The sequence below is a fragment of the Suricata suricatta genome, chromosome 14 (genome assembly GCF_006229205.1).
Source record: "Suricata suricatta isolate VVHF042 chromosome 14, meerkat_22Aug2017_6uvM2_HiC, whole genome shotgun sequence".
Lineage (NCBI taxonomy): Eukaryota > Metazoa > Chordata > Mammalia > Carnivora > Herpestidae > Suricata > Suricata suricatta.
In genome coordinates, this window is record NC_043713.1 from 59,375,100 (window position 1) to 59,400,594 (window position 25,495).

A 25,495-nucleotide genomic window follows, 5' to 3' on the forward strand; every position below is an offset into this window, starting at 1 on the left:
AGAGAAGGACAGATACCATATGTTTGCACTCATAGGTCTAACAGGAAATTTTCAGAATGATCTAGCTTCAAGAAAAGCAAGCAGTTAGTAGTGCTTAAGAAAAATTGATTCAGTATCAAATGGATAATTGATACCTGTCAGAACACAGCATTTTATATACTGTTAAGTGAAACTGCAATACAATCTAAGTATTTTGGGAGTGTTTGCTGTATAATTGGATTTAATGAAATGTTTAGAGGTGCAGTAGGCATGACTTTGAGTAGATAATGAAAGAAAATGCAAAATGCTTATTGATTTATGATGTAGTTTCATCTTAGCTTGGGCAAAGCATGCAGTATTTAATACATAGTAGCAGAATATTTTTTAAAAAGAATGCACACTGAATTCTTTTAATATTCACATCAATAAACCTCTCTCTTCCCATAAAAAAAAAAAAAAGAAGAAGAGCCTTTTGGCAAACATCTGCAGCACTTAGATCTAAAATCCCTTATGCAGGGGCAGGAAAATGCCTTTTCTTATGGGGTAACTGTGTGGGGAAGATCAGTCTGATTTGGAACATTTTGAGGCCTAATCAATAACAGTGGTCCCATTTCCAATATGAGCCAATAATAGGAGATACCAGTTTCACTTCATGGCAGGAGCTGTGCAAACGTCTGCCATTTCCTCGCTGTGACTGTGTCATCCAGCAAAGCCGATGCGGCCTCCAGCACCACAGGTGCCTAAAAAGAATTCAAGGACCTGTTCCTGGAAAGGAGCAATCACAGATCACCACATTATTCTCAGGTGTGGCTGACAGGGAGGAACCTAGCAAGACCTGTTTGATCACAGGCCTCTATGTCCCACGTGTCTGAGTGGCTTAGCAAACATTTGTTTACGAAACATTTACTCTTTTTCATTATTCCTGAGGACTGTATGTCTTCCCTCTGAAGTCCCGGCCCCCTACCCCATTTTCCTTAGTTCGGGAGACACGCACACCTCATTCCATCTGACAGTCTTCAGAATTTCCGTGTTTATGTGGATTTCCCTTAATTACGCTATTACATTTGATTCTCTCCTGTTGATCTGTCCCATATCAATTTGATTCTTAGTCCAGCTAGAAAGACCTTGAAGGGAACAGGAGTTCTTGCTCCCTGACAAGATTATCGCCCGACTTTGACAGGAGGCTTTATGCCCAAAGAGTTCAGGTTTCACAAGGAAAGAAAATGTGACCAAGGATTTCATACGCAACAAGCGGATTTTCAAGTGCTAGAGTCATAGACAACTGTTATCAACAGGCAGGAATTCACAGACTTGAGTTCCCATGAATTCTTCCAGAAAACAAGCTTCGGACAATCAAAGTGACGAGGAAGAGACGTTGATATAAAGCATTGATGGTGAACATCGGAGATACCATTTCTTTTGAACTTAGACCAAGTTCTGGTTAAAAGAGAGAGTATGGTATGTAATAACTATGCACTCTGACAAAATAGATATAGTGCAACTTTTTCTTTAAGAGGAGAAGAATGGAAAGCACAATACAAAATCACATTGCTGTTTTCAGTAAGCATATTGCTAGCAATAGTATTTATAGTGTTATTCTAACACTTTTGCTTGCCTAACAGGGGATAAAGCAACTTTATAACGATGGTATTCTACTCTATCAGGCCCTGTGCCCCTGACACCAGTACTGTTGGTGTGGAAGAGAGGAGATACAGACAGTGGTGTGCTGAAGCCGGTCGTGTGCACCTGTTCCCAAATCTGCAAGCACTCATATCACAGTGGTAACATCCCTTGAAATCAGCCATGCTGGGGGGCGGGTGTACCCTATTGTTAGGGAGGAAGAATATCCTGACCCATTAAAGGTCTCTCTAGCTGGACTAAGAATCGAACTGACATGAGACAGGTTAACAGGAGAAAATCAAATTTAAAGCCGTACTTTCCAGGAATCCACACAGACCTGGAAATTCCAAATGAGGTATATATGTCATCCTGAACTAAAAAGAAAGTGGTAAGGGTCTGGGAGTTCAGAGGGAAGACATGAAATTCACAGGGAATAAAAGAACAGATGTTTAGTAATTAGATGTTATATTTGCCCCACCATACACATAGGTCACTCAGATAAAGTTTATCTCTGATAATAATTCTTATTCTTGGAAAGACTCCCCAATTTAGATTCTTCTATGTAGTTAAGGGAGGGGCAAAATTTCTCTTGAGCTCACAGGGTCTCCATCACCTTCAGCTCCAGATAGTCCACAGGCAAAAGGGGTACATTTTGGAGAACCTGCCCCAAACCTCTTCCCCATGGATACTTGTGAAGGAAACCAGAATATGCCACTTTGGCATAATTATTATTTTGCTCTTAAGGAACTGAGAAACAACAAACATGGCAAGAGTCTCTACCACCACACCCTAACTGACTAAAAGCACTTCCATTTGTAATGGAAATCTCCATGTGTAAAGATGCCCCCTTCTCCTGTACTGGGAAGAGAACTAAGGAAAATGAGTCACCTGAGATTGGATATCAAACTTCACTAGTATACTGCTTGTTTATCATACTTTTCCTAGTCACCTTCCCACAATTTACCAAATCCCCGGTTTCCTTTGTCTAGTGTCTTCCCCACAATTATAATCCTTTTTTTAAATAACATATAAGCCCCAGGCCTAAATGCTTCTCTGAGTTTTTACTTCTTTGCTGAGAAGGTGCTGTGTACATGAAATAAATATTTTCTCCTGTTAATCTGTCTCATAGCTTTAATTCGCAGTCCCCAGTCACAGAACGTCAGAGAATGGATGAAAAGATGAGGGTTTTTTTCCCCTCCTCTAGAGTTGTGACAATCACAAAAGGACAGGTGGGAAACCTCAATCATTCTACAGGTGTAGCCAAGAACTCAGGATGTCTAACAAAGCCGGCAAAAAGTAAAAATCCATACCAAGTCAGCCTCACAGATTTCTGATCAAATGCATAAGAGCTTCTCCTTGTCTGTATTTGGATTAGCAGGAAGAAACACTCGGAAGAACTTGTTTTTGGGTATTACTCTTCAGCAACTCTTGGTTTTGAGTACTCATTGGTTATTGATCCTTGATCTCCTAAGGACAGCCATGGCTTTCCTTTTTGTCCGTTTCATGTCAGGTTGTCAGACCTGCATCTGCGGACAATCAACCTTCAGGTTGGGGAGCCCCGAGAACCCAGAGATGTGGGTTGTACTCCACTCTTGCTGATAGCCTACTGACTATTGCCAGCCATTAGGAAGCTCACTTAAGTCTGTTTGTCTGTCTGTCTGTCTTTCTCTCTTTTTTAATTTTTTAAATGTTTATTTATTTTTGAGAGAGACAGTGCATGAGCAGTAGAGGGGCAGAGAGAGAGGGAGACACAGAATCCAAAGCAAGCCCCAAGCTCTGAGCTGTCAGCATGAACCCGACGTGAGACTCAAACCCATGAACCGTGAGATTATGACCTGAGCCGAAGTCAGACACACAAGTGTCCCAAGTGTTTCTGCTTTTTGGCTGCCTTTGGGAGTAGCTCTAGATCATGGTGGCTGCATCTTTTGCACCCACTTTGGAAATCTCTTGCATCCCTGGTTAAGTTATAAAAAGACTTATTGACTTTGATTTTGAGTCACATTTGTAATAGGTATGCCTTTGGAAAGAAAGTAGGAGGGTCAATACTGCCAGGAAAACTCACTTTCTGTCTTCACCAAACATGATAATAATATATTTGAAAGGATTTTTTTTAAAGAGTTTGTGGTCAGAAGTTGCCCAACTGGAGGCCAGTATTCAGGGCCCAAGATGAGCTGTTTTTAAGGCCTCCTTACCTATGAATAACTGAGCTAAAATGGAACTATGTACTCAGAGGAAAAGAAAACAAACTCCCGCCTTTGTAGAGTGACTCAAAAACATCCCAAATGCGCGTGGATATAAATCCAGAATTTAGGAATCCTCAGATTTTCATCTTAGTTGGAAATCTTTCTGAAGTAAAGAAACAAATTCAAAACAATGTAGTTGGATGAGAGTCACTCCCTTGATATTATCATTGAGGTGACCAAATTCTTGAGGAATTAAAAACAACTGACTCTATTCTATTAATTGAATCTTTACAAAGACAGAAAGTGACACCGTAGAAAGAATTCAAAGCCCAGGCATCCTTCTTACCAACTCCCACATCTCCCTGGTTCATCTGAAGACTCTTGTAGATACTATGAAAGGCCAGGACATTGGAAATGGACCTGTTCTGCACTGAAGGGGAAAAAAGGGGAACTTTCTAAGTAGTAATTATCCCAAACCTCTGATTAACAAGAACTGTTGTTTCAAGAAGCTGAGAGCCCTCTCTGAAATGGAAGCTTCCAAGGATGTAACTCTTGATCTCCCAACAGAAGAGCACCCTACTCGAACTTCCTGAAAATGAATCCACTCAGGTGAGCTTTTAAAATCCTCAGACCATCTGTTGGTGTTTCTAAAAGGTCTATTGTCCAAATTTCAGGCCACAGCCTCTATCATTACATACCAGGGCAAATGAAAGTCTCAAAAGTCTCCTTCACAAATACTGGTAAAAAGCTTTAACCTTCATTGCCCAGGTAGCCTAAATCTGTTCCACTTGCCAGAAACACAATTTGGATCCAGCCATTTTATATAAATTTGTGGGGTTTGAATTCTATGTTGGCCTGGCTCATGGCTAAAATTTTAGGATGAAAGCTTTAAGATTCTCCAGTCTGTCTGCATGCTTGTGCATACGTATGTATGGCATGTGTATGTGGCATCTTCCCCCTCCAGATGGTATTGCCAGAATTAACCTAAAATCCCATATAATAGAGCTATGTTAATTGGCTTAGAAAGACACAAGCACTTACACAAATTAGATATTCCTAAAACTTTCAGAAAAATAGGAACTAATCCAAGTACCTTTCAAGTTCACATGAACTGGAATAATCTTTGGAAAGTAAGGCTAATTTAATATTGCTGGTTTAGTGAAAACAGGTATGTTTTCAGAATTGTCAGCATTTAGGATAATGCAGATATGCGTTTTTATTCTACCTGGGTTTACTACTCAAATAAGTTTAGGTTATTTCTACTAGATATTTAAGATTGTTGAATGAAACAAACAAGGAGGCCAGCACACCAAAGTGGCTCTGGTGCTCTCGGCAGCTACCGAAGCAAACCAAAACCAAGGTCTATAAATACCTCAAGGTTGTGAAATTGAAACCTAAGGACAACCACGCACAAACAGCCAACTAGAATTCAATTTGTAGACAATCAGTAATTTTCTGACTTGGTTTTCACACCTTCTCTGAGTCTTTCCCGAGGCTTCTGTCCATAGAGCGCTTTCTACCCACTTCCAATTTTATGCTGCCCCAACTGAATATACTTTTGCTCAAATAAACTCTTTTTTTTTTTTTTTACTGAGGTGGAGTCATCACACAACATTACAGTAGTTTCAGGTGTACAACACTGTGATTCAACAACTCTGTACACATTATCCTATATTCACTGCAAGCGTAGCTGCCACCTTTCACCACACAACATGCCACAGCGCTACTGGTCATATTCCCTCTGCCGTCTCTTTTATTCCCATTATGCATCACTCCATACCTGGACACCAGCACCTCCCACACCCCTTCACACATGCTCCCCATGCTCCACCCCCTTCCCTCCAGCAACCATCAGTTTGCTCTCTAAATTTATGAATCTTTTCTGCTTTTTTTGTTTGTTTTTTAGATTCCACATATAAGGGAAATTAGACGGTATTTGTCATTCTCTGTCTGACTTATTTCACTTAGCATAATGTCGTCTGGGTCTATCCATGTTGTTCCAAATGGCAAGATCTCATTCTTTTCTCACAGCTGAATAATATTCCATTGGAAACATACGCCACATCTACTTTATCCATTCATCTATTGATAGGCACAGGTTGCTTCCATATCAAATAAACTCTTAAAATTTTTATAATGCCTTGGGGCTCCTGGGTGGTCAGTCGGTTGAGTGTCCAACTTCGGCTCAGGTCATAATTTCACAGTTTATGAGTTCAAGCCCCGCGTCAGGCTCTGTGCTGACAGCTCAGAGCCTGGAGCCTGCTTCAGACTCTGTGTCTCCCTCTCTTTCTGCCCTGTTCATGCCCTGTTTCTCTCTGTATCAATAATAAAAATGCCTCACTTCATCTTTTAACAAGATCATAAAGTTACAATGTATCCTAAGAACAAAAATATAACAAAATTAATTGATGTATGTCAAACACACCTATTAAAAAAAGAAGAAGGTCATATGCTTAACTTTTGGGTTCTTTACTTCTGTGATTTTTGATACTTGCCAAACATGCATATGTTACAAAATTTGTCAACAACAAAAAATTACTTAAGATGATGGCTAGCTTACTAATGTCCCATCCAATTTTCATGAGCAGTCTAAACATAATCATTAGGAGCACATGAATTCAATAGATGTAAGTGGTTTAAAAGTTTATGAATGAATCTTTCAACAATAATTCGGTTTTATAATATGTCTGCTTAAAAATAACTTCCAAAATCTTTTTGGTAACTTAAAACCTTAGAGTTATACTAGGTTTAAGGTAAATGATAGATATTTGTTGAGTATTTAGATCATTTCTAAGTAAGATAAAATATGGAAAGATTAATTATTAGACACAGCTCAATTTTATCTACTTCTGGCTTCTTATTCTTGCAGAGAAACTAAAGATATTTGGGTCTGTTAATAAACATGATCTCTTGCCACACTGAAATTTGTGCTATACAGTAACATATGCCTCTAAAACTGGTGATTTGGCTTGGTCTAAGTCTATTAATGGAGATACTTTTGGCTAGAAATGCCTGGCACTCATTTGGGCTGTGCTGCTTGTGTGACCCCCCCCCCCCACCCAACAACAGACGTCTCCCCTTTAAGAGCCAGTGTTGGTCGCTGGGCCACGTCTTGTAGTTGTTACCATGACTGTAAGACTCACGTCAGCAACAAACATGAGAGAACTGGGTCCACAAGATTCATTACTCCAGGTCCTGGAAAGCACCCACCATGCCTGGGGCCACACAGCAGGGCCGGAGGTGGGGGAAGGAGACAGAGTGAGCATAAAACTGGGTTCTTCCTTTATTAGGGCTGGGACGCTTTATCTTAAAAAATGACAGGGATTTCCAAAACTTTAGTACAGAAGCTGATAAGCTCATGAAACTGCTAATCTAATGGCAAGCAAAACAAGTCAGAAAAGCATGTGACTCTTGATCTGGGGTCATGAGTTTGAACCCCACATGGGGGTAGAGATGACTTAATAAAAACAAAAAAAAATTAACATGGAACTGAATGAACTGTAAAAAATGATTGATTTCTTTCATGACTTTGTTCAGGATATTGCTGGTTTTTTAATGTTTTATTTTCCAGATTCAAAAAAACTTTTTCTCTTTTCTCTTGAGCTATATATGTATAACTTACAGCAATTTGGTACATTATGGTTTTTTAAACAGAAACAAGGGGCGTCTGGGTGGCTCAGTCAGTTAAGTGTCCAACACTTGGTTTCAGCTCAGGTTACAGTCTCATGATTTGTGGGTTCAAGCCCACGCGTTGGGCTCTGCGCTGACAGAGTGCGGCCTGCTTGGGATTCTCCCTCCCTCTCTATCCCTTCCCCCACCTCATTCTCTCAAAATAAATAAATAAACTTTAAAAAACATTCAAACTGAAACAAAACATTCATTTTTCTCCCTACCTGACCCGTCCAGAATTCAGAAACTCTTATGGAATATTCTTATTTTATGACAATATGGTTAGTTGCAGAAATTCAATAAATCTGTCTCCTAACAGGCCGCAGCTGGAAAGACCGGTTATATTACAGAGGCTTTGACTGGAATGTCATGTTTGAGAATGATGTGCACAGAATCAGATAGCCCAGGCAGTCTTCAGGAACTAAGGTTGACTTTATGAAGCCAAGGTTTACAGAGGTCCCTGGAAAAACTGGAACTTGGTTTATACGGTTCCAAGTCTTACAGGTGAGTTAGGAAGGTCACTTCCTGGCAGATGCAGGAAACTCGGGATTTGGGGGGACCGCAAGAAAAGAGATTCACCCAAATCTATAGGTATTACAAGAAAAATCTGATGGTGAGTTCTCAACTTGGCTTCTTAGGCTCCAGATCCTTTTAAAAGTCTAATCTGGGATTCCTTATGAAATTTCCAGCAAAACAAACTTTAGAAGATCTGTGAGATCAATTACTATTCTCGCTGCACTTATATAAGTAATCAAGCCACGTTTAATGAGACTAGACTTATTTTGCAACCAGAGTTACTCTGATTATCTTTGATAGAAATGGGGGTGACTGTCATGAGAAATTTTATGTTTCAATAGAAAACTAGAACCTGCCCTGTGGGCATGCATTGTCTCTAAGCTACTTTCACTCCTTTAAAAACTGGATGCTGCCATTTTATGCATTTTCTCAGTAATCAAAATTTCCTTTTTTTTTTTTCCTCTCACTCTCCTGAGTTGGTGCCCTGAGAAGTAAAACCTTCCTGCCCAGATCCTAACTGGGGCAATCTAAAGCCCTATAAACAGAAGCTGAATGCATCAATGTTCCACCAGAGAGAGAACCATGGGTGTGACACTGATGTACGTGACATCGCGGAAGACACTCACGCTGCAAACCAGGACACTCAGACTGTCCCTGCTGTGCCTACTCCACCATCTAAAGATGCTTCAAGCCCAACTCTAGAAACCTTCTCAACTGCCTCTGAACTCCAAAAGTATGTATATGTCTGCCCTCATCATCACTTCCTGTTTTTCTCTCGTTTCCGTAAAAAAGACCCTCTTTAAATGCCTGCTTCCTCACACTCTCTACAAGCCTAACTTGGGTGGGTGCCATAGACCTGCCTGCACTGCCACCTCCTGAAATGAGACAGTTGTTTAGCCACACCGACCTGTGACCCGGACCAAGAGACCGAGTTAATGAGAAATGGGGCAGTACTCTTAGAATTGTTCTTTTCCCCTTACTTATTCTTGTTTCCGTCTATATTCTTCTCCTTGTCCAGATCTCTTGCCTCAGTGACCTAAATCTCTCTCCACAACTACCAATTAAGCTTTCAATATGTGAAACTTCCTGAACATTTCAGATGGAGGGAAGGATGGGGATTGTCACCCCAAAATATGCCACTACTTTTAGGCAGTTGTTCGGTGAAGGGGAAGTTCCTCCTGTGTTTATTGTTTCTTAGTAGCCTTCAGATCAAGATCGTCCTTATACCAAAGTGGCAGGAAAGTCATCAGACTGCCACTGCTGACCTCACTCTACCATCTAAAGATGGCTTCAAGCCCAACATCTAGAAACCTCGATGGACTGCCCTCTGAACTTGTATATGGTCCGCTCTAACCACTTTTTGTTTTATGTTGTTTCCTTAGAAATGATCATTGTCGGGGCGCCTGGATGGCTCAGTCGGTTGAGAGTCCGACTTTGGCTCAGGTCATGATCTCATGGTCTGTGGGTTCGAGCCCCGCGTCAGGCGCTGTGCTGACAGCTAGCTCAGAGCCTAGAGCCTGTGTTCAGATTCTGTGTCTCCCTTTCTCCTGACCCTCCCCTGTTCACGCTGTCTCTCTCTCTCTCTCTCTCTCTCAAAAATAAATTAAAAATTAAAAAATTTTAAAAGAAAGAAATGATCATTGTTAAATGCCTTATTGCTCACATCCTATACAAGCCTAACTTAGGTGGCTTCCGTTTATTAAGGAAATTTCCACTTGCAAAGGTGTCCCCCTGTCCTGCACCCAGAAGAAGGAACTACAGAGACAATGCCATCACCTGGGATGACTTGAGACTGCATCACAAACCTTCCCGCACAACCCGTTTGCCATGCATCTCCTACACACCTTCCCACACCTGACTAAACCCCCTTCTCCTTTGCCTGGTTTCTTCTCCGCAATTTACCATCCTTTTTGGAAATGGTTTATAGTCTGCGGCCATACCACCCTGAACGTGCCCGATCTTGTCTGAAAATGGTTTATAAGCCCTCAGGCCTAACTGCTTCTCTAGGGTTTCATTTCTTTTCTGAGAAGTCTCTGTATGCATGCAAAATACACCTTTTCTCCTGTTAATCTATCTTTAGGGACTTTAATTCACAAGCTCCCATTACTGAACTTAAGGGAGTAAAGAAGAATATTTTTTCCTCTCCTACATTTGCAAGAGCTACAAATCAGGGCTTTGGAGATTAAGTTGTGAAAGATTTACCAACATACCACTGATGCACATGTAACATTAAAGAGATTGGATTACAAGCCCTGGAATACTCAGTCGGAAGTATTTCTATTAACTCATGAGGCATTTTGTGTTGTGTGCACACATGCACGTGTGTGTGTATTTGTTCATTTCCTAACTCTGTCACTGAAAAGGTCTATCCAAGATTACTAGGTGACATCTGAAAGACTTAAAGGCAACTTGAAAAGACTCAGGTCAAAGATCAGGATATCTGAACCTCAACAAAGATAATAATTACAGTGAATTAAAACCTATGAGATACCTTGAAATCCAAGGGTTCATATTAATATTGTTTAAAAAACTCATTTTGGGGGGCACCTAAGTGGCTCAGTAGGTTAAGCATGCAACTCTTGATTTAGGCTCAGGTCACGATCTCCAGCTTTGTGAATCTGAGCCCCACATTGGGCTCCATGCTGACAGAGGAGCCTGCTTAGCGTCCTCACTCTCTCTCTGCTGATCCCCCACTTGAGATCTTTCTCTCTCAAAATAAATAATCATTTTAAAAAATAGATAATAAAATTTTAAAACTAATTTTTGAACTGTACCATGAGAATATAATCAACACAGCAAAAAAATAATAAAATGTAAGAATTAAAATGTATTCTGACTTTCTTATATGAACTGTACACTGGGTTAGTAAAGAGTTGATCTTGAAATGCTTTACTGAAGTACTCCAAGTGAAGAGATGAAAAAGACAGGATATAATTAGATGACGTTGACCTTGTAACTCCTGTTGAATTAATATCACTGAGCAGTGGCAAGTCCTAGCCTTGCACCTCAGGCATTAATTAGGTCCTTTCTGCCTGAGGAAACAACACGCCATCTCCTGTTCTTGCCAAGGGGAAGAATCCGACGGAGTGCTGGCTCAAGGGGACACTGTACGTGACACACTGAGGAGAGAGGAACGTGTTAAACTGTGTGAGTGTGCTACCAGCGAACCCCAGGCTGTGGGAAATTCTACAGGACACACTTTCCAGGCTTTCAACAAGTAGATTGTAAGGAAAGGAGAGGATGGCAAACGGAGCTTTCAAATTAAAAGAAACTGATGAGCACCAGGTGTGGTATGGAAATGTTGAATCACTAAACTGTCTGTTCTCCTGAAACTAATATTGTACTGTGTTAACTACTGGAATTTAAATAAAAACCAAGAAAACTGGGGAACCTGGGTGGTCCAGTCAGTTAAGTGTCCAGCTCTTGGTTTGCCCGGATCATGATTTCACAGGGGTAAGATCTGCGCTGACAGCATGGAGCCTGCTTGCGATTCTCTCTCTCTCTCTCTCTCTCTCTCTCTCTCTCTCTCTCTCTCTCTCTCTCTCAAAACTCAAAAATAAATAAAAACAAAAAATTAAAAAATTAATTAAAAGAAACTCAAAAGACATACAAAAATGGACAAGACCAAATTACATTGTCTACTTGGGTAATAAAACTACACAGAAGTATAGGGAAGTGATTATTATGAAAGTCAAAATAATGGTTACTTTTGGGAGCCAGGTCGTGTGCCTGGCACATGGGTAGGGGGTTCTGGGGTGCCTGGTAAAGTTGCACTTCTTGACTTAAGTGGTGGTTTTAAGACTGTTTGCTTTATAATAATTCATTAATCCATACATTTGGTCTTTGTGGTTTCCTATGTCTGTGTTTTATTTTATAATAATGTTTCATTCTAAAATACAGAAAGGAAAACTATGAAATTGGAGTTAATGTGTTTCATTAACACTATAACATGTATCAGATTTCTGCATTATAAAATTGAGTTTTCATAAAAATATTGCTTATAAAAACATTTTTCTCACTTTGATCAAATCCCTGAGTGTGCCCAAAGGTTGTCAAGAAATCAGTCAAGGGGCGCCTGGGTGGCTCAGTCGGTTAAGCCTCCGGACTTCGGCTCAGGTCATGATCTCACATTCGTGGGTTCAAGCCCCACGTCAGGCTCTGTGCTGACAGCTCAGAGCCTGGAGGCTGCTTTGGATCCTGTGTCTCCCTCTCTGCCCCTCCCCACTCATGCTCTGAATCTCTCTGTCTCAAAAATAAATAAAACCATTAAAAAATCTTTAAAAAAAAATCAGTCAAATATAAACTGCATATTATTCAAGATTAAGTAATTTTAAGAGCAAAACACTCTTTTTGAAATCCTTCCAAATGTATTACAATAGCAATACAAATACACATATAGTTTTTAATATGGGCATGGGTGCATTTTGATGTGTAATATAATGTGCAATGGGATTTTTAATTTGAAACAAGCCTGGAGCTTACAAAGTTCTTGCAATGGCCTAGAACAGGTGCCGTCTGATGCCTTGGAACTGGATATAACTGGATATGTGGCCATGACCCTAGGCACCTTTCTGTTTAGTGGAATAGCTAGGCGGTTCAGCTGTGGGACTAACTTCCTGGGTCTAAGGCCCAGCTCTACCACTCATTAACTGTGTGGTTTGGACAAGTTCTGTAATCCCTTGTTCTGGATCTATAAAGTGGGAATGACAAGAATATCTACTGCATACTATTGTTGTGAGGATTAAACACTTTCCTAGATACAAAATGTTAGATGGGGCCCCTGGGAGGCTCAGTTGGTTAAGCATCTTACTCTTGATTTTGGCCCAGGTCATGATCTCACAGTTCATCAGATGGAGCCCCACACTGGGCTCGCATTCTCTCTCTCTTTCTGTGTCTCAAAAAAAAAAAAAATTAAAGCTTTTAATCTTGAGTTTTATACAAAAGAGCCCTCAATTTGCATTATGACACATAAACTAGCCTTTGATACCATGTTAATCATTGTCAATCTCTGTGGCAGTCCAGGGAAACTAAAACAATTTAATTAATTTATAGGTCATTAATTATCATAGTCCAGTTACTTTTCATATATAAACCTAGCCAGTTTCAGAAAAAAAATGCATTTCAACTATGGTAAAATGAATCAGAAGAAAAATATATGACTAATTCCAGTATTATGATTACCTTATTTTTAATATTAACTTCTTGTACTATTTGCTGTTCCTGTCATTTTTCTCTGCCTGTGCCCCCTTTAACGATGATCTTTTTCTGGGTATGTTCTGGTCCCCAATATCACCACTAGGAAAAAGAACAGGATGTAGGAGTCTCTTAAATCCTTTATTCACTGCTGTATCCCTGGCAATTAGCACAATGCCTTAAACAGAACTTAACTGGGCCATAGGTAACTGGACTTGGATATTTTACTCTGAAAAAAAGAAACAAACCAACTTTTCCTGATACAGATTTGAAAATGTCCCTTCCCTACCCAAGCAACTCCAGCTCGGTGGCCCAGATACTCCCGCTCCTGGGGCTGCCCTCTTCCTAACGGTCTACACACAAGGCCACAAGCACTGCTCCACGGTCATCTTGGTGTTTTCTGCATGTGAGTTTTGTTTTCCCAAAAAGAATGTATTCTCCTTAACGATAAAAACGATTTCTCATCAACTTCACTCTGGATTAATCTGGAAGGAAATGATTAAACACCTAAAGCCTTGTGGTTACAGGAGGCTTTCTAAAGGTGAATTTTCATTTATATCTGTATCTTCATGCAGAAATCAATAAAAGACTTTCAAGCATAAGTGTACGTAATAGAAATATTATTTCAAGATAAGAGGAAAATGTAAAGACTTTAAAAAGACTTTAACAACAGCTTGTTCATTTTTTTAAATGTATACAGGTGGATATAAATCACAATGATATTTATACTTCCTTGAACACATTTAAAAGACAGATGTAACAGTTTCATTTAAATGTGTTGATAGTTACATCAGGTCAGCAAGCAAATCCTTTGCAACTATTTAAACTTATAAGGAAAATATTCGCATACAATTTAACGTAGGTGAGAGGTTACAGTTTTTCAAAATCCCCATCAGGTTATATAATTAAAAAGCTGAAAATTGGCTTTTTAACCAGTGGCTCAGTTGGTTGAGCATCCCACTTCGACTCAGGTTGTGATCTTGTGGTTCATGGGGTCAAGCCCAAGGTCAGCCTCTCTGCTGTCAGTGCAGAGCCTACTTCAGACCCTCTGTCCCCCTCTCTCTCTGTTCCTTCCCTGCACTCTCTCTCTCTCTCTCTCTCTCTCTCTCTCTCTCTCTCTCAAAAATAAGTAAACATTTAAAAGTAATAATAAAAAATAAAAAGCTGAAAATTATTGAACTAGACAAGAGGAAATATTCTCCCTGCCCAAAATGAGAAGGGTGAGCCTTCAACTTTTTAATACAGACATGTTCTAGTTTTATTCACACAAATACATCTTATGTAAACTATACAGTTATTAGGGAACAGCGATACATTTGTGTGCACTTCATTCTTAGTCTTTCCTAAGCCAGACATGGGAAGATATTTACATACATTAAATAAAAATGACTGTATGCCATGCAAACCACAAAACACACCACATAACTTCACCACAAAATAGGTGATATGATCTGCTTTTCTCTCAAAATCACTCAGCAGACAGTTATTAACAAGCTTTTACATATCAGCAATGTTTTAGTCTGGGGCACTGGGCTGGCTCAATCAATAGAGCATCAGACTCTTGATCTTGGGGTCACGGTTCAAGCCACACATTGGGGACAGAGATTACTTTTTAAAAACAATGTGTTAACTTTTATAAGTGAATGCAATCATTTCTCTTTCTTTGAGGCATTCATTGAATTAGTGAATATTGAGCCATTGTTCTGAAAGGAAATGCTGGGTTAGGTTCCTGTAGGCCACTGGTCACATTTTCATTAGCAAATCAGTACAGAACCTTGTGTGATGTGTGTTTCTGCTTAAAGACACCTTTAATCCATGTTGTTGTTTTATTATCCTTGAAGTCACAGCCTACAGCACTATAAACACATCCTAAATGAAGCTTATCTAATACAGGCACTTTCTCATAATGCATATCACACCTTCTTGCTAAGCTTAGGAACACTGGACCACACTTCAGCATTACACCTGGGGCCCGTTGTAAACAAGATGGCCAACAAAAAGCACAAAGATGCAAGCACAGGGCACTAAATAGACTCTGAAAGGATACTTGTCTACAGCGCGAGCGCTGAAACAAGGCCACAGAGATAGTCTTGTTGACCTCAACTGGAAATACACATGTTGGGAAATTCACCTTTTTTGTCATTTGCATGTATCTGTGAATGATCTAGGGGGTTATAGATAGACTTTTAGAAGGTAGGCAAATTCAAAAATATAAGATCCATGGATAATGAACATCAATTGTAAAAACATGCTCAAGAAATGTTAACTCTGGGAAGAAAGACAGAAAGAAATGAAGCAATTTAAGCATAGGTAGACTTCGGATAAGACAGAGAAAGTAGGGTGCAGTCTAATGTAACATAAGACCAAGACTAAAATGGTATTGCATAGTTTCCTATTACTGCTGCGACAAATTATCAACAATTACAGTGACTTATAAAACACAGATTTATTATCTTACAAGTCTGTGGGTTATAAGTCCTACATGAGTCTCACAGAGCTAAAATCAAGATGTTGGTGAGACTGGGTTTTCTGAAGGTTCTAAGGGAGAATCCATTTCCTTGCCTTTTATAGCATTTAGAGGCCATCCATATTCTTTGGCTCATGGGCACTTCTTCCATCTTCAAAGCCAGCAACAGTGGGTCTAATCCTTTTCCTGTGACACTATTCTGATTTCCTCTTCCATCTCCCTCTTCTACTTTTAGGGATTTTGTGTGATTGTATTGAGCCCACATGGATAATCCAGGATACTTTACCCTTTTCAAGGTCAACTGATCAAAAATAAGGACAATTTTTTCCTTCTAATGCCAAACATATAGCATCTTTCCAAACACTACTTCTCCAACTTTCTAACACCAACTAAGTGTCCTACAACTCAGTTCAATTCTGACACCAACTAGCCATAGTTAGCATCAGACTCCATAGGTTTAAAGGTTGGGTCCACAAGACTGCCCTCATTTCAGATACCAGTTGCAAGTATTGGGTCCCCAGGTTAGCCTCACTTCTCTTTGACTTGGCTACAAAATCAGAGGTTCCCTGGGGCGCTTGTGTGGCTCAGTCAGTTAAGTGTCCAATTTAGCTCAGGTCATGATCTCACAGTCCGTGGGTTGGAGCCCTGCATCAAGCTCTGTGCTCACAACTCAGAGCCTGGAGCCTGCTTCAGATTCTGTGTCTCCCTCTCTCTCTGCCCCTTCCCCCACTTGTGCACTTCCTCTCTTTCAAAAATAAATAAATAAACATTTAAAAATTTTAAGTCAGGGCTTCCCACAATACACCCCCACATACACAACGACTCCAAGAACTCAGGAAAGTGCTATCCTTACTATTAGAGTTTAATTTAAAGGATACAAATGCAGCCAGATAAAGAGGTACATAGCCTCTGTCCCTGTGGAGATGAGATGTGCCACCCTCCCAGCACATGGATGTGTTTGTCAACTTAGAATCTCCTCATATTTTTATGGAAGTTTAACTATGTAAGCATGATTATGGCTATTGGCAAACTCAATCTCCAGCCCGCCCCTCCTCCCCAGAGGTTGAAGGGGAGGCTGAAAATTCCAAGATTCTAATCAACTCTTGACTTTTCTGGCAACTGGCTCTTACCTTGATGCTATCTAGGAGAGTCACCTCCTTGGAACACCTCCTCACTCCAGGAATTCTCAGAGTTGTAGAAGCACTGTTTTAGGAACTGGTGACAAAGGCCAAATACCTTACTTAGCTCACCACAGCAACTTTAATTCCATCTACAACTGTAATTCCCCTTTGCCACATAAGGTCACATATACACAGATTCTAGGGATAAGAATGTGAACATCTTTGGGGGAGAAAGGGGCATTATTCCAAAACCACAGCATCTATTGCAGCTCGCAAGCACTAAAAGGTACTGCTTTAGGAAATTTGATGTGCCAACATTATGGTGCATGGGCGGAGGGTTGGCCAAAAGGCTACAGCCAAAGTACTACACTAGGGTGACGGAGAGAAAATAAAAAGGGGATGGTCTGCAGGCATTGACAAAGCAGAAATCACAATTAAGTAGCGAATATAGAGCTCGTGATAATTCTGTTAGATCATGCCTTACAATTAGTACATGGGTTCTCTGATGACCTAGTAAATGCATTATGAGCATGTTAGTGATCTGTATTAGTTTTAAGTAAACACCTAGAGTCTAATTCTAGAGACCTAAATTTTCTCTGCTGTCAAACTACCTTCTTGTTATCATGGAAAAATTCTGAAGCACCTCATTTATATTCCTTACTTCCTCCCTCCCTCCCTCACCTCACCTCACACTGCTTCCAACACTGGCTGAGTGGATGTGGGATGTGGGGAGGGCGCACTGCATGAGACACGCCCCCTCCCCCTCGGCTTCATCCTATCCCACGATATCAGTGGCCAACCTACCAGTGACTTCTGGAAGAGACTGATAAGCCACAGGATAAAGTCCCTGTATACCCAGGTGATTCAGAATCAACAGCCTTTTTCTCCGTGCCTGTCCAGAACATTTTACAGGTTTCTAAGTCTTCAGCTCCTCTTAACCACTATCAACATCCCTCGCAGCACTTTCGATGTAAAAAAAATCGCATAATGATAAGTTAGTTTCACAACTGGTCAATAATTGCCAAAATCCCTCCAGATGGTAAATGTGCCCAGGCATCTCTGTTTTAGGTACACAGTCATTTATTCTTTTTTTAATTTTTTTATGTTTTTTATTTATTTTTGAGAGACAGAGAGAGATAGTGCGATCAGGGGAGGGTTGGGGACAAAGGGAGACACAGAATCAGAGAGAGGGAGACAAAGAATCGAAGCAGGCTCCAGGCTCTGAGCTGTCAGCACGGAGCCTGATGCAGGGCTCGAACCCACGAACTGTGAGATCATGACCTGAGCCGAAGCCGTATGCCTAACCAACTGAGCCACCCAGGTGCCCCCACAGTCATTTATTCTAAAAATAAAGATTGTGGCAGTTTAGGAAGTATGGTTAGGGGCTGGGGGATGGGAGAATTGATCATGTGACTTTGATGTGATTTAGAGAAACGAGAATATTTCTTGAAATCTAAGACTTCATCAGCTGTGAGATGCACCACTCCTTTAGGCTCTGGGGATCTGGGGCATGGTTTCTGGGACTGCCATCATCTGGGACTAGAGAATCCATTTCCAGGCTCACTCACATGTTTGACGGTAACTTCCAGTCCACCCCCCCCCCCCCGCCCCCGCCACCCCGCCCTCAGCTATTGGCCAAATACCCCAGTTCCTTGCTAGTAGCCAAACTATCAGCAGCTTCAATGTCTCCCCCAGAATGAGGAGAGCCCAAGACGATGGATGCCACAGCCTTTTACAGCCTGATCACAGAAGTAACACACTGACTTCTGCCATGTTCTATTGGTCTCATAGACTAACTCTGTTACAATATGGATGAGGACTCTGCAAGGGCATGAAGATTAGGAGGCTGGTTACCAGAGTATGTATTACTAAAAGGAATCTGAAACTAATTTGCTTCTTTATGTAACATTTATTGAGCACCTACTATATACCTTGCCCCATACTAAACACGAATAACTCATTTAAGAGAATTGAGACCAACAATCCTATGAGATGAACCCTATTATTATCACCTTTATTTTTCCTTTTTTTTTTTTTTTTACAGTTGTGGAAACTAAAGATTTTCTAAGGTTAAGTAACTTTTCCAAGGTCACTTGCAAGACAGGGCGAGGGCTGGGACTTCTGATTTTTCACTAAAATGCTATCCAGCCATCATTTCAATGTATATTTTGAACAGATTAACAAAGAAATGCCACTAGATAATTTGAAAATCTCCAAGATTCCTTATGTTTTCTTGACTATTTCCCCCACCAGTCCATAAGAAAGTAATCGATTATGTTGTGACACTTTTAAAACTTTAGCTTACTTAATTTGCTTGCTAATTATTTATAAATTTTTTAAATCAACCATGATGGACTGCAACTCTGGTGCTTTTTCACAAAAGAAATGAGCAAAACCGCCTGCCTTGGCTCACAGCAATAGGAGGTGTCATTTCTAAAGCTAGGACAGAATAAAGTGTAGACCTTCAAAGAAATCGGAACAATTTTCTGTGAAGACATAATAGTCTCAGAAGACAATTTTAAAATTATTTTCATAACTTTACAAAAGAAACAGAAGACAAAAGAGGCTGCTTTTTATTCTCACATAGAGATGTTCAAATACTAATTATCTCAAACACCTGCCAAGAGTAGACACAATTACACTCCCCCTACATTCAGTAACAGTAAAAAGAAAAAGTAATATAACTTTTAGGCTGCTCTGAGTGCACAAAGTACAGTAAGTCTTACTTGTGACCCTAAGACTCATCACCTCCAATGACTCATTCTAACCCATTCTGACAAAGAAACAGACCCAGAACTTATGGAATTAGTTCACTGCGTTTCCAATTCAGATTAGACAAAGTAATTTTCTTAAATCTCTGTAAGTAAAACCTACTAGAGTCCTGCATCACATCAGGAAGAAAATAAAGATTTAAGGTACTCACAGCTAGATCGGCTGGATTGAGCTTGGAATAACCAAGCCAAGAAAGCAGAGAGTCAATTCATTGCTAAACTCTCCCTTGAGGAGCACAGAGCTAACAAAGTCCATCCTTAGGTCATTGGGTGGGGGGTGGCTAAGGCCCAAGAGGAGGAGCAGGGAAAACCAGGCTGAGAGGGCCATCAGTCCAGACCATCATAGAATAGGGGTGCTCCCAGGACAAGGGTGGGGGGACAGAGAGCAGTGCAGGTGTGAGGAAAAGGGCGGGGTTGGAGGGGTCAGGAATCCAGCAGAGAGTAGAGAGTTCAGGGACTGAACACTGCTGCAGGCTAGATAGACGGTGCTCAAACCAACAGCTGACACTGACAAGTCCTGAGGGCCAAGTTTTGAACCTCCAGGCCCAGGTCTCTGATTGCACTCTTTCTGGCTCTTTAGGGAGCAAAGACCCCAACAGACTGGCTGATGATGGGGTATTCTGAACCCCGCACCCAAGAAACACACGAACACTTGAGTATTCGGCTCCTGTGTTTTCTCAGTGCGCAGCACAGAATTCTGCAGGAGTCTGATTCTTGGGGAGTTAGCCAACAGAAGAATATAGCTGGAGCTATTTCATTCACAGTTTTTGTTCTGGATGCATGTAGGATTCTCAAGAAATTGTTCTGTTCATTAGAGAAAGAGAGGAAGGGAGATGAAAAGGGAAAGAAGATGGAGCAGGAGGAGGAAGAGGAGGAAGATGAATGAGAGTGGCAGGATCAAGAGAAGGAAAGAGGGAAAGAAATAAAAGAGAAACAGAAAGATTAAACCAGAAAGAAACGAAGGAAGAGAGAGAGGGAGGGACCTCAGTTTGGTGGGACCGTGTGCATGCGCAAATACGCACACAGATCACTGTGCTCACCGTAAAGAAACCAACTATTTTCCAGCTACGTCTACTCTCTGAGCCACTTTTTAGGACTTCCTTTGGGGTAGGAGCAGACTTTGGCCGTGATAACGCTACAGATTTTGATTCAAATTTATTTTGTCTCTAGGGTAAGTTGCATTTTGCTTTTCTCTGAAACATAATCTTAAAGACAAAGGGTCGTAAGACAAATAATAGTCAGAAATACTAAAAGTGGTCAGGTTGTGAACTAATCAGACTTACACCGAGGACACAGGACTATTAATGTCCCCAGCAGGTGGCGCAAGCCGTCCTCTACTGTGATGAGAGATCCCTACAGTATTCAAGTAAGTTTCCCCTTCATGTAATGTTTCAAACAGTAGATCCGAACCAAGTAAGGGGTTGGGTTAGGAAAGAGATGGTTCAGCAGGATTCCAAGAGACACTAAGTCAAGAAGACAAAATCTGGAGTCGTTTCATTTTATTTCTCATGTTAAGCTGTTTAAAAACACTCATTGATCTCACACATAATATTGTTCCCTTCGTATTATTTTGGGCTCCGAAAAGCTAAGAATTCTTTCAAGACGGAGTTTTAGATTAAGTGCCACAGAGCAATAAAGTACCAAGAATTAGGATCTATGAAAATTAATTGGTGAAGGGCTTATAATGGAAAAGGCTTTCCCATAACAAATTAAAGATAAATCAATTCTGAAGGAAACCTCGAGAAAGGGGACGTTGATTAGAGATTGTTGAGATCAGCCAATGTAGAAATTCTGCTGCTTCGCTAGTTTCTTACAAATACATACAGTGTTCCTGTTCACACTTTCAGCTTGGGGAATGCATTTTTTTGCAAGCAAACAAACAGAAGAACTACATCCCTGGGAATGAGGTAACCCTCTTTGGGAAGGCAGGGAACATAATATGTTATCCTTGGAGTCATCTCCCAAATCTGGGACAGAAAACAGAAACTTTTTAATTAAATCTTTTTAAACGTCTGCCCTCATATGTTTCCAAAGAAACAAGAGGTTAGAATGTTCAGGTCAGTGACTAATTTCCAGTGCATAGCTGCCTGCACCGACTGCCTTCTTTCCCTCACATCCACTGACGCTTTCACTCTCTGTGTCTGCTTCCCTGTCCGTCTGCCACTAGAGCTTTATTTTTTAAAGATATTTTAAAATATAAAAGTAATGCATGTGAATAGCAAGAAATTTGAAAACACTGAAAGGCGTAAAAACCTCCCATGACCTAGTAGATACTGGCAACACCTGCTTCTAACAAAGAGCTTGTGCCCAGAATAGGCAAAGAACTCCTACAAATCAACTTTTAAAAAATTATAAAGAGAAACAACAAGGAATAGATTTGAACAGACACTTCACTAAAGAGGATGCTCAAATGGACAGTCTCAATTTTGTTAATAATCAGCTGTAAATGAAAACCATGGGGTGCATGAGGGTTTTAAAGTTAAGTCCCCAAACCCTTTGCTACTTACTTCTCCCTTCAAGACGTGGGGACTAGTTCCTTTGAGGGCAGTCTAGGAATGAACACTGGTCTCCAACAGAGAGAATAAAGCAGATGGAAGTGTGTGGCTTCCCCTCGCCCCCTCTCCTGGATCACTCAGACAGGACCACAGGCCGCCATGTTAGGTGGCTGCTCAAGGAGGCTTAGGGAGGCCAACACAGTGAGAAACTGGGGCCTCTAGCCCAACTCTGAGTAAAAGGCCTTAAGCAGAACTGCCCTGCTAAGTCTCTCCCAAAGAAATGGCGACCCACAAAAATGGTTAGACAATGAATTTCTTAAGCCACCGAATTTGGGGGAAATTTGTTATGCAGATGATGTATATACTAGGATACCACTTCACATACACCAGAATAACTAAAATTTTCATTAAAAAAAAATTTTTTTTAGTTTATTTATTTTGAGAAAGACAGAGACAACATGAGGAGGGGAGGGGTAGAGAGAGAGGGAGAGAAATAGAGAATCCCAAGTAGGTTCGGCACTGTCAGCACAGAGACCGATGTGGCACTCCAACTCATGAAACCATGAGATCACGACTTGAGCCGAAAGCTTAACCAATTGAGCCACCTAGGCGTCCCAGAATAGCTAAAATTTTTACGTTCGACATACGGAGAACTGGTTACAATGTGCAAAATGGCAACTCTCATTGCACTGCTGCTGGTGGGTGGGCAGCTGATGCAACCATTCTAGAAAACCGTGTATATGATCTACTAAAGTTGAATATATGCATACCCTATCATGCAATTCTGCTTCTAGGACACACCAACAGAAATGCACACACCTTAGGCACTAAAACTCATGTACAAAAATATTCACAACAGCATCATACAATAGCCCAAACTGAAAATCTGCCAACAGTAATTAGAGGTATCAAAAACTGCGTGTATGTGGAGTGATAAATAGCAGCGACAATTCATGAACTATCACTGCATGTAATAAGACAGCTGAGTCTCACTCCCATGATGCGTGAAAGAAGCCAGACACAAAAGAATTAACCCAGAATAGATTCTAGACTCAGGAGCCAGTAAGGAGAGAGAAACCACACCAGCTATCCCAAAAGAGAGAATGTATCATGAAAAACCGTTAACTAGTATAAAGATATTAACTAGATGACTAAAAATCAGCAACAGGTTTCAGGGAGGTAGCCACTGCCCCCTAGAACTGGGGAACAAAAAGAAAAAAGTTGGAATTCCTGAAATCCAGAAGCTTGGAGGCAGCTCCTCCCTCCCCACCCCACCCCCTAAACTGTCTGGTGCCGGGAATGGTGTCTTGGGGTGTGCTCAGACTAGTTCTCAAAGTGTTGCGAAAATTACAGACCAGACTCAATGACCGCTGCAGGAGGGCGCTGCCATTGCCGGCACTGGGGGGGTGGGGCGGCGGGGAACTGCTTGCTAGGGTGACGTGGGCAGGAAAGGGGGCCAACAGGAAGCCAGCCGGAAGCAGCAAGTCCCTCCCCTCCCTGAGGAGCTGCAGGTTCTCTCCAGCCGGATTTGAGGGGAGTCTGGCGGATCAAGGCACAAGGACGGAGGGATGGGGCTGGGGCAGTCCGGCCCGCAGCATAAGGCCACCTGGGAGCTGGGTCTGGAACCGAGGGGTGGCAGCCTGAGAGCTGGCACAGAAGGCACACATTAACATTCAAAAGCAAACAAAGTGGACACGTGGTGTTAATGGTGGTTACCTCAGGGTGGGGACAGGGAGGAGTAGCAATTGGGGGGCCCTGAGCACGTCCACTAGGGGAGTTTACGAGGTGCTAGGGACATCATATGCGTTCACCTGGGTGATGGGGATACCCCTCTGTGGGCAGAGCCTTGTGGTAACACCCCGCTTTCCAGTTATAAAAGGCAATAAAAGGTTCCAGGAGGTTTAATTCAGCGTAACCCAGTGAGTACTTACTGAAATCTCATCTAAACTTGAAGATGGGCCTCTTCTTGGAATGTTCCCCTGATTCTTTTTTGCATGGGTCTCTTTCTCCTCTGAAGTCTTAGGAAAGTCGTAGACAGATTTCATGATTTAACGCAATTTGGTGTCCTGTATTACACCCAAGGTGGTAGTTTCCTCTTCCCAGAGAGGTGATAAATCTGAGGCCCAGAAACTCAACACGCAGGGCATGGCACAGCTCAGGACTGAACTCAGGTGTCCAAAAATCAGTTATCTGTTATCTAATAATCAGCTGCAAACTTAACCCAAATGCTGATGAGCTGAGGCGGCCTCACTTGACACCAGGTAACAGGTGAGTATATAAAAGAGATCACTGTTTTGAGTTTATGAAGAGAGGGAAGGCCAAGACAACCCTGGTTAAAGTGTACGGTCTTCAAGGGGGAAAAAAATCCTTTTATGAAAAATTCTGTGTTCCCTACTATCTTGAAAATGAAAATGCCTTCGCGGAGCTCCCGGTACAAGAACCAGAGCGTCTGGGCCGCTGCAGGCGGAGGGTCCCACTCGCGACCTTTGCCCCACTTCGGGCGGCGGCCTTGACGCTCATCCCCGCAGGCGACCACAGCCCCTTTTTCCTCTTGGCTCAGTCCTCACTCAAGCTTGCACTCATCACTTGCCTTACAAAGCAGCTCTTCACACGTCAGCCAGGCTATTTTTAAAGTCTCCCCTGGAGATCCCCAAACTAAAAGTATCTCGGGGCGGGGCCGCCGCTGGCCGGTCCTGCCCGTCTCCACGCTGAGGCTGGCCAGAGAGAGGACCGTCCCCAGACACCCAGAGGGGTTACCCCCAGACCCCGGGAGACAACCGTCCCCAGACCCGGGGGATCCGCCCCCAGAAGCCCCCAGAGGGGCTGTCCGCACCCTGTCTTGTCCTCTTGTCCTCTTCCTCCGAGGCGTGGCAGCCGCCGCCTTCCTTCCACGCTCTCCCAGGAAAAGGCCGCCCTCTTGGCCTCCTTGCATTCCCCTTTCCCAGGACAGACGATGGCCCTCTGCCCACCCTGGCCGCCGGAAGGCTTCCTCTTTAACGGCTAAGGGCCTTGGCCCCTAAGACTTGGGTGTCAGATTCCCCGCCCCCGCGTCTGTGCCCCGCCTTCCCCCAACCTAACACCCAGGGCGGAGGATGGGTGAGTGGGTGGACAAGGCGGGGCGGGGGCGGACCTTGGTGTGGCTGCTGCTTGAATTGAGGTCCTAGACCCTTCTCGGCTGTTGTCCCTGGGCAGCCTAGACCAGCTAGGCTGGGATAGGTTCAGGGGCTTTATTTGGCTCATATAAAGAACCTTCCAGGACTTCATCCTCCCATCCCCCACCCAGCTAAGAGCCTACAGATGTCAGAAAGTCTGATTAGGGGCGCCTGGCTGGTTAAGTGCATAGGTCATGTGACTCTTCATCTTGAGTTTCTGAGTTCCAGCTCCACCTTGGTGTAGAAATTACTTAAAAGAAATCTTGAGGCGCCTGGGTGGTTCCATTGGTTAAGCTTCCACTTTGGCTCAGATCATGATCTCTGGGTCC

The 25,495-nt window shown here is 42.0% G+C and overlaps 1 protein-coding gene across 1 annotated transcript in view; it reads right to left on the minus strand.

The window, feature by feature from the left end:
- The window catches only part of MPPE1 (metallophosphoesterase 1), a 57,798-nt gene extending 32,782 nt beyond the window's left edge, over positions 1-25,016 (minus strand). The window contains exon 1 of the mRNA XM_029921244.1: positions 23,946-25,016. The gene's annotated coding sequence lies outside the window, so the exon portion shown is untranslated. The remainder of the gene's footprint in view (positions 1-23,945) is intronic.
- Positions 25,017-25,495: the final 479 nt, after the last annotated feature.